At 52.1% G+C, this 10,338-nt stretch overlaps 1 protein-coding gene across 1 annotated transcript in view; it reads right to left on the reverse strand.

Moving 5' to 3' along the window:
- The window catches only part of LOC130362270 (uncharacterized), a 158,732-nt gene extending 149,481 nt beyond the window's left edge, over positions 1–9,251 (reverse strand). The window contains exon 1 of the mRNA XM_056566458.1: positions 9,156–9,251. The gene's annotated coding sequence lies outside the window, so the exon portion shown is untranslated. The remainder of the gene's footprint in view (positions 1–9,155) is intronic.
- Positions 9,252–10,338: the final 1,087 nt, after the last annotated feature.

A 10,338-nucleotide genomic window follows, 5' to 3' on the forward strand; every position in this document is an offset into this window, starting at 1 on the left:
GTTCCCCTAAGGCACTGTACCCCTACCACCTTCTCCCCCCTCCTCTAACAGAGCTCCTAAAACCTTACCCTTCCATCGTAATCCGTAGCCCCAGCTCCCCTTCAAGACTTCTTGCCTCCTTCTGGGCCCCTGTCCTAAGTAGAGCCATAACCATCTACTTTCCCCTCTTTCCCATACTCCACACAGTACCCCTACCACTTTCTGTATCCCATGCCCTAACAGCGGTCCTTCCTCCTTTCTGCCTTCCAAATTCACAACCCCCTCTGGCATCTGTTTCAAGCCACCTACCCCAACAAGCCCCCCCTCCACCCACAGAGCCCCTGACACCTTCTGACTTCCCACAACAGAACCCTTGTCACCTAATGTGTTCCATGTCTCAGGCCTGGGGGGGAAGGACCGTGGCATGGAACACGAAAAGGAGGCAAGGGCTCTGTTGGGGAAAGTCAAAAGGTGCCAGTGGCTCTGTGAGTGGGCTTTGTGAGGGTAGGGTGATAGAGGCAGAAGCCAGGAAGGGTTGGGGGGGAGGATCTAGAAGGCAGAAAGGTTGATGGACTGTTAGGAGAGGGGGTACAGAAGGTGGCAGGGGTATTGTGTGGGGTATGAGAAAGGGGGAGAGTAGGTGGCATGTACTTTGTCTGGGGCAGAGGCTCAGAAGGTGATAGGCAGTCTTGAAGGGGAGATGGGGGACATGAATAGCGATGGAAGGTGAAAGGTGGAAAGGTCTCTGTTAGAGGAGGGGAGATAAGGTGGTAAGGGTTACAGTACTTTAGGGCAGAGTACTGGTGGGTAAAATGTGACAGGAACAACAGTCTTCCACTCATCCACAGCCCAGAATGGTTTTGATTCACAATGAGCGGCCAAGGGCAATGGCGGCTGTAATTATCAGGCTATGTTGCAGCAGCTAAGGGATATCAGCTGCTGCGGGCATTTTTCTTCAGAGCGGCCAGGGATTAATGGCGGCTGCAGTCATTAGGCTACGTTGCAGCAGCTAAGGGATAACAGCTGCTGCGGGCATTTTTCTTCTGAGCGGCCAGGGGTTAATGGCGGCTACAGTCCTTAGGCTATGTTGCAGAAGCTAAGGGATAACAGCTGCTGCAGGCATATCATTTCTTTACAAAGCGGCCAGGGGCATACGGCAGCTGTAGTCAGTAGGCTATGTTGCAGCAGCTAAGGGACAACAGCTGCTGCGGGCATATCATTTCTATCTTGAGCGGCCAGGGATTAATGGCGGCTACAGTCATTAGGCTATGTTGCAGCAGCTAAGGGACAACAGCTGCTGCGGGCATATCATTCCTCTCCTGAGCGGCCAGGGCTTTATGGCGGCTGTCATCAATAGGCTATTTTGCAGCAGCTAAGGGAAAACAGCTGCTGCGGGCTTATTTTTGTGAACCATCATGCCTTTCCAATGGCAATAAATAAGCTTTGTACTGCTGCGGTAAGCTTTCGGGGTCAGAAAGACACAATGTGGCAGAGACTCTGCTGGGTTCAAGGATACAGAGAATTGCAAGAACTTCTCGATGGGGTGTAGCCTCTGTGGGGGTAGGAAAGAATGGTGCAGAAGGTAGAAGACACCATGTGGGGGAAAGGTGACAGGGCCTCTGTGGAAGGACAGGGGGGCACAAAGTGACAGGAAAGCAGTCCTCTTGCCTTGGACTGCTGCTTAACCTGTCCTTTGTGACATCTTGGCAGGAACTGCTGTACTCACTGCACTGGCAGACATCCGGAAACCCACCACCGCTGCCAACCAGAGAGAGCTCCCCCTTTCCACAGAGATGCACATTGCATCACTATGAGGACAAAGAGAGACAAATTTTAGGGTTAGCTAGCTAATAAAGCTACTGACACATGGTGCCACAATGATAACCCCCCCATTATCACTGCAACAAGCCATGCTTTGGTAGCCACTACATGAATATTAAATAGGAACTTACTGTTTCATAGAAGCTCCTTCCAGTTGGGGCAGATATCCGGAAATGTTGAGGCTGATGCAGAGGTTAGTAGTATTACTCTCCTGGGTATGTGTCCAGAGTGAGGAGGCGGCACCAAATGTTCCTGCTAATAAGAAAAAGATATTAAAAATAAACTCTTTGCCGGGCTGTGGTGGCGGAAGTCCCAATGTCTGCCAGTGCAGTGAAGACAGCAGTTCCGGCCAAGGTATCACCAAGGACAGGCTAAGTAGCGGTCTCAGGTAAGAAAACTGCTTGCCTGTCACTTTGTGCCTCTCTGTCCTTCCACAGAGGTCCTGTCACCTTTCCCCCACAGAGTGCCTACCACCTTCTGTACCCTTTTCCCCCACCCCTACAGAGGCTACTCCCCATCGAGAAGTCCTTGCAACTCTCTGTATCCTTGAACCCAGCAGACCCTCTTCCACCATGTCTCCCCGACCCCTAGGGCCCCTGTCACATTCTGTTCCCCTAAGGCACTGTACCCCTACCACCTTCTCCCCCCTCCTCTAACAGAGCTCCTAAAACCTTACCCTTCCATCGTAATCCGTAGCCCCAGCTCCCCTTCAAGACTTCTTGCCTCCTTCTGGGCCCCTGTCCTAAGTAGAGCCATAACCATCTACTTTCCCCTCTTTCCCATACTCCACACAGTACCCCTACCACTTTCTGTATCCCATGCCCTAACAGCGGTCCTTCCTCCTTTCTGCCTTCCAAATTCACAACCCCCTCTGGCATCTGTTTCAAGCCACCTACCCCAACAAGCCCCCCCTCCACCCACAGAGCCCCTGACACCTTCTGACTTCCCACAACAGAACCCTTGTCACCTAATGTGTTCCATGTCTCAGGCCTGGGGGGGAAGGACCGTGGCATGGAACACGAAAAGGAGGCAAGGGCCCTGTTGGGGAAAGTCAAAAGGTGCCAGTGGCTCTGTGAGTGGGCTTTGTGAGGGTAAGGTGATAGAGGCAGAAGCCAGGAAGGGTTGGGGGGGAGGATCTAGAAGGCAGAAAGGTTGATGGACTGTTAGGAGAGGGGGTACAGAAGGTGGCAAGGGTATTGTGTGGGGTATGAGAAAGGGGGAGAGTAGGTGGCATGAACTTTGTCTGGGGCAGAGGCTCAGAAGGTGATAGGCAGTCTTGAAGGGGAGATGGGGGACATGAATAGCGATGGAAGGTGAAAGGTGGAAAGGTCTCTGTTAGAGGAGGGGAGATAAGGTGGTAAGGGTTACAGTACTTTAGGGCAGAGTACTGGTGGGTAAAATGTGGCAGGAACAACAGTCTTCCACTCATCCACAGCCCAGAATGGTTTTGATTCACAATGAGCGGCCAAGGGCAATGGCGGCTGTAATTATCAGGCTATGTTGCAGCAGCTAAGGGATATCAGCTGCTGCGGGCATTTTTCTTCAGAGCGGCCAGGGATTAATGGCGGCTGCAGTCATTAGGCTACGTTGCAGCAGCTAAGGGATAACAGCTGCTGCGGGCATTTTTCTTCTGAGCGGCCAGGGGTTAATGGCGGCTACAGTCCTTAGGCTATGTTGCAGAAGCTAAGGGATAACAGCTGCTGCAGGCATATCATTTCTTTACAAAGCGGCCAGGGGCATACGGCAGCTGTAGTCAGTAGGCTATGTTGCAGCAGCTAAGGGACAACAGCTGCTGCGGGCATATCATTTCTATCTTGAGCGGCCAGGGATTAATGGCGGCTACAGTCATTAGGCTATGTTGCAGCAGCTAAGGGACAACAGCTGCTGCGGGCATATCATTCCTCTCCTGAGCGGCCAGGGCTTTATGGCGGCTGTCATCAATAGGCTATTTTGCAGCAGCTAAGGGAAAACAGCTGCTGCGGGCTTATTTTTGTGAACCATCATGCCTTTCCAATGGCAATAAATAAGCTTTGTACTGCTGCGGTAAGCTTTCGGGGTCAGAAAGACACAATGTGGCAGAGACTCTGCTGGGTTCAAGGATACAGAGAATTGCAAGAACTTCTCGATGGGGTGTAGCCTCTGTGGGGGTAGGAAAGAATGGTGCAGAAGGTAGAAGACACCATGTGGGGGAAAGGTGACAGGGCCTCTGTGGAAGGACAGGGGGGCACAAAGTGACAGGAAAGCAGTCCTCTTGCCTTGGACTGCTGCTTAACCTGTCCTTTGTGACATCTTGGCAGGAACTGCTGTACTCACTGCACTGGCAGACATCCGGAAACCCACCACCGCTGCCAACCAGAGAGAGCTCCCCCTTTCCACAGAGATGCACATTGCATCACTATGAGGACAAAGAGAGACAAATTTTAGGGTTAGCTAGCTAATAAAGCTACTGACACATGGTGCCACAATGATAACCCCCCCATTATCACTGCAACAAGCCATGCTTTGGTAGCCACTACATGAATATTAAATAGGAACTTACTGTTTCATAGAAGCTCCTTCCAGTTGGGGCAGATATCCGGAAATGTTGAGGCTGATGCAGAGGTTAGTAGTATTACTCTCCTGGGTATGTGTCCAGAGTGAGGAGGCGGCACCAAATGTTCCTGCTAATAAGAAAAAGATATTAAAAATAAACTCTTTGCCGGGCTGTGGTGGCGGAAGTCCCAATGTCTGCCAGTGCAGTGAAGACAGCAGTTCCGGCCAAGGTATCACCAAGGACAGGCTAAGTAGCGGTCTCAGGTAAGAAAACTGCTTGCCTGTCACTTTGTGCCTCTCTGTCCTTCCACAGAGGTCCTGTCACCTTTCCCCCACAGAGTGCCTACCACCTTCTGTACCCTTTTCCCCCACCCCTACAGAGGCTACTCCCCATCGAGAAGTCCTTGCAACTCTCTGTATCCTTGAACCCAGCAGACCCTCTTCCACCATGTCTCCCCGACCCCTAGGGCCCCTGTCACATTCTGTTCCCCTAAGGCACTGTACCCCTACCACCTTCTCCCCCCTCCTCTAACAGAGCTCCTAAAACCTTACCCTTCCATCGTAATCCGTAGCCCCAGCTCCCCTTCAAGACTTCTTGCCTCCTTCTGGGCCCCTGTCCTAAGTAGAGCCATAACCATCTACTTTCCCCTCTTTCCCATACTCCACACAGTACCCCTACCACTTTCTGTATCCCATGCCCTAACAGCGGTCCTTCCTCCTTTCTGCCTTCCAAATTCACAACCCCCTCTGGCATCTGTTTCAAGCCACCTACCCCAACAAGCCCCCCCTCCACCCACAGAGCCCCTGACACCTTCTGACTTCCCACAACAGAACCCTTGTCACCTAATGTGTTCCATGTCTCAGGCCTGGGGGGGAAGGACCGTGGCATGGAACACGAAAAGGAGGCAAGGGCTCTGTTAGGGAAAGTCAAAAGGTGCCAGTGGCTCTGTGAGTGGGCTTTGTGAGGGTAGGGTGATAGAGGCAGAAGCCAGGAAGGGTTGGGGGGGAGGATCTAGAAGGCAGAAAGGTTGATGGACTGTTAGGAGAGGGGGTACAGAAGGTGGCAGGGGTATTGTGTGGGGTATGAGAAAGGGGGAGAGTAGGTGGCATGTACTTTGTCTGGGGCAGAGGCTCAGAAGGTGATAGGCAGTCTTGAAGGGGAGATGGGGGACATGAATAGCGATGGAAGGTGAAAGGTGGAAAGGTCTCTGTTAGAGGAGGGGAGATAAGGTGGTAAGGGTTACAGTACTTTAGGGCAGAGTACTGGTGGGTAAAATGTGACAGGAACAACAGTCTTCCACTCATCCACAGCCCAGAATGGTTTTGATTCACAATGAGCGGCCAAGGGCAATGGCGGCTGTAATTATCAGGCTATGTTGCAGCAGCTAAGGGATATCAGCTGCTGCGGGCATTTTTCTTCAGAGCGGCCAGGGATTAATGGCGGCTGCAGTCATTAGGCTACGTTGCAGCAGCTAAGGGATAACAGCTGCTGCGGGCATTTTTCTTCTGAGCGGCCAGGGGTTAATGGCGGCTACAGTCCTTAGGCTATGTTGCAGAAGCTAAGGGATAACAGCTGCTGCAGGCATATCATTTCTTTACAAAGCGGCCAGGGGCATACGGCAGCTGTAGTCAGTAGGCTATGTTGCAGCAGCTAAGGGACAACAGCTGCTGCGGGCATATCATTTCTATCTTGAGCGGCCAGGGATTAATGGCGGCTACAGTCATTAGGCTATGTTGCAGCAGCTAAGGGACAACAGCTGCTGCGGGCATATCATTCCTCTCCTGAGCGGCCAGGGCTTTATGGCGGCTGTCATCAATAGGCTATTTTGCAGCAGCTAAGGGAAAACAGCTGCTGCGGGCTTATTTTTGTGAACCATCATGCCTTTCCAATGGCAATAAATAAGCTTTGTACTGCTGCGGTAAGCTTTCGGGGTCAGAAAGACACAATGTGGCAGAGACTCTGCTGGGTTCAAGGATACAGAGAATTGCAAGAACTTCTCGATGGGGTGTAGCCTCTGTGGGGGTAGGAAAGAATGGTGCAGAAGGTAGAAGACACCATGTGGGGGAAAGGTGACAGGGCCTCTGTGGAAGGACAGGGGGGCACAAAGTGACAGGAAAGCAGTCCTCTTGCCTTGGACTGCTGCTTAACCTGTCCTTTGTGACATCTTGGCAGGAACTGCTGTACTCACTGCACTGGCAGACATCCGGAAACCCACCACCGCTGCCAACCAGAGAGAGCTCCCCCTTTCCACAGAGATGCACATTGCATCACTATGAGGACAAAGAGAGACAAATTTTAGGGTTAGCTAGCTAATAAAGCTACTGACACATGGTGCCACAATGATAACCCCCCCATTATCACTGCAACAAGCCATGCTTTGGTAGCCACTACATGAATATTAAATAGGAACTTACTGTTTCATAGAAGCTCCTTCCAGTTGGGGCAGATATCCGGAAATGTTGAGGCTGATGCAGAGGTTAGTAGTATTACTCTCCTGGGTATGTGTCCAGAGTGAGGAGGCGGCACCAAATGTTCCTGCTAATAAGAAAAAGATATTAAAAATAAACTCTTTGCCGGGCTGTGGTGGCGGAAGTCCCAATGTCTGCCAGTGCAGTGAAGACAGCAGTTCCGGCCAAGGTATCACCAAGGACAGGCTAAGTAGCGGTCTCAGGTAAGAAAACTGCTTGCCTGTCACTTTGTGCCTCTCTGTCCTTCCACAGAGGTCCTGTCACCTTTCCCCCACAGAGTGCCTACCACCTTCTGTACCCTTTTCCCCCACCCCAACAGAGGCTACTCCCCATCGAGAAGTCCTTGCAACTCTCTGTATCCTTGAACCCAGCAGACCCTCTTCCACCATGTCTCCCCGACCCCTAGGGCCCCTGTCACATTCTGTTCCCCTAAGGCACTGTACCCCTACCACCTTCTCCCCCCTCCTCTAACAGAGCTCCTAAAACCTTACCCTTCCATCGTAATCCGTAGCCCCAGCTCCCCTTCAAGACTTCTTGCCTCCTTCTGGGCCCCTGTCCTAAGTAGAGCCATAACCATCTACTTTCCCCTCTTTCCCATACTCCACACAGTACCCCTACCACTTTCTGTATCCCATGCCCTAACAGCGGTCCTTCCTCCTTTCTGCCTTCCAAATTCACAACCCCCTCTGGCATCTGTTTCAAGCCACCTACCCCAACAAGCCCCCCCTCCACCCACAGAGCCCCTGACACCTTCTGACTTCCCACAACAGAACCCTTGTCACCTAATGTGTTCCATGTCTCAGGCCTGGGGGGGAAGGACCGTGGCATGGAACACGAAAAGGAGGCAAGGGCTCTGTTGGGGAAAGTCAAAAGGTGCCAGTGGCTCTGTGAGTGGGCTTTGTGAGGGTAGGGTGATAGAGGCAGAAGCCAGGAAGGGTTGGGGGGGAGGATCTAGAAGGCAGAAAGGTTGATGGACTGTTAGGAGAGGGGGTACAGAAGGTGGCAGGGGTATTGTGTGGGGTATGAGAAAGGGGGAGAGTAGGTGGCATGTACTTTGTCTGGGGCAGAGGCTCAGAAGGTGATAGGCAGTCTTGAAGGGGAGATGGGGGACATGAATAGCGATGGAAGGTGAAAGGTGGAAAGGTCTCTGTTAGAGGAGGGGAGATAAGGTGGTAAGGGTTACAGTACTTTAGGGCAGAGTACTGGTGGGTAAAATGTGACAGGAACAACAGTCTTCCACTCATCCACAGCCCAGAATGGTTTTGATTCACAATGAGCGGCCAAGGGCAATGGCGGCTGTAATTATCAGGCTATGTTGCAGCAGCTAAGGGATATCAGCTGCTGCGGGCATTTTTCTTCAGAGCGGCCAGGGATTAATGGCGGCTGCAGTCATTAGGCTACGTTGCAGCAGCTAAGGGATAACAGCTGCTGCGGGCATTTTTCTTCTGAGCGGCCAGGGGTTAATGGCGGCTACAGTCCTTAGGCTATGTTGCAGAAGCTAAGGGATAACAGCTGCTGCAGGCATATCATTTCTTTACAAAGCGGCCAGGGGCATACGGCAGCTGTAGTCAGTAGGCTATGTTGCAGCAGCTAAGGGACAACAGCTGCTGCGGGCATATCATTTCTATCTTGAGCGGCCAGGGATTAATGGCGGCTACAGTCATTAGGCTATGTTGCAGCAGCTAAGGGACAACAGCTGCTGCGGGCATATCATTCCTCTCCTGAGCGGCCAGGGCTTTATGGCGGCTGTCATCAATAGGCTATTTTGCAGCAGCTAAGGGAAAACAGCTGCTGCGGGCTTATTTTTGTGAACCATCATGCCTTTCCAATGGCAATAAATAAGCTTTGTACTGCTGCGGTAAGCTTTCGGGGTCAGAAAGACACAATGTGGCAGAGACTCTGCTGGGTTCAAGGATACAGAGAATTGCAAGAACTTCTCGATGGGGTGTAGCCTCTGTGGGGGTAGGAAAGAATGGTGCAGAAGGTAGAAGACACCATGTGGGGGAAAGGTGACAGGGCCTCTGTGGAAGGACAGGGGGGCACAAAGTGACAGGAAAGCAGTCCTCTTGCCTTGGACTGCTGCTTAACCTGTCCTTTGTGACATCTTGGCAGGAACTGCTGTACTCACTGCACTGGCAGACATCCGGAAACCCACCACCGCTGCCAACCAGAGAGAGCTCCCCCTTTCCACAGAGATGCACATTGCATCACTATGAGGACAAAGAGAGACAAATTTTAGGGTTAGCTAGCTAATAAAGCTACTGACACATGGTGCCACAATGATAACCCCCCCATTATCACTGCAACAAGCCATGCTTTGGTAGCCACTACATGAATATTAAATAGGAACTTACTGTTTCATAGAAGCTCCTTCCAGTTGGGGCAGATATCCGGAAATGCTGAGGCTGATGCAGAGGTTAGTAGTATTACTCTCCTGGGTATGTGTCCAGAGTGAGGAGGCGGCACCAAATGTTCCTGCTAATAAGAAAAAGATATTAAAAATAAACTCTTTGCCGGGCTGTGGTGGCGGAAGTCCCAATGTCTGCCAGTGCAGTGAAGACAGCAGTTCCGGCCAAGGTATCACCAAGGACAGGCTAAGTAGCGGTCTCAGGTAAGAAAACTGCTTGCCTGTCACTTTGTGCCTCTCTGTCCTTCCACAGAGGTCCTGTCACCTTTCCCCCACAGAGTGCCTACCACCTTCTGTACCCTTTTCCCCCACCCCTACAGAGGCTACTCCCCATCGAGAAGTCCTTGCAACTCTCTGTATCCTTGAACCCAGCAGACCCTCTTCCACCATGTCTCCCCGACCCCTAGGGCCCCTGTCACATTCTGTTCCCCTAAGGCACTGTACCCCTACCACCTTCTCCCCCCTCCTCTAACAGAGCTCCTAAAACCTTACCCTTCCATCGTAATCCGTAGCCCCAGCTCCCCTTCAAGACTTCTTGCCTCCTTCTGGGCCCCTGTCCTAAGTAGAGCCATAACCATCTACTTTCCCCTCTTTCCCATACTCCACACAGTACCCCTACCACTTTCTGTATCCCATGCCCTAACAGCGGTCCTTCCTCCTTTCTGCCTTCCAAATTCACAACCCCCTCTGGCATCTGTTTCAAGCCACCTACCCCAACAAGCCCCCCCTCCACCCACAGAGCCCCTGACACCTTCTGACTTCCCACAACAGAACCCTTGTCACCTAATGTGTTCCATGTCTCAGGCCTGGGGGGGAAGGACCGTGGCATGGAACACGAAAAGGAGGCAAGGGCCCTGTTGGGGAAAGTCAAAAGGTGCCAGTGGCTCTGTGAGTGGGCTTTGTGAGGGTAAGGTGATAGAGGCAGAAGCCAGGAAGGGTTGGGGGGGAGGATCTAGAAGGCAGAAAGGTTGATGGACTGTTAGGAGAGGGGGTACAGAAGGTGGCAAGGGTATTGTGTGGGGTATGAGAAAGGGGGAGAGTAGGTGGCATGAACTTTGTCTGGGGCAGAGGCTCAGAAGGTGATAGGCAGTCTTGAAGGGGAGATGGGGGACATGAATAGCGATGGAAGG

The sequence above is a fragment of the Hyla sarda genome, chromosome 3 (genome assembly GCF_029499605.1).
Source record: "Hyla sarda isolate aHylSar1 chromosome 3, aHylSar1.hap1, whole genome shotgun sequence".
NCBI classification, from domain to species: domain Eukaryota; kingdom Metazoa; phylum Chordata; class Amphibia; order Anura; family Hylidae; genus Hyla; species Hyla sarda.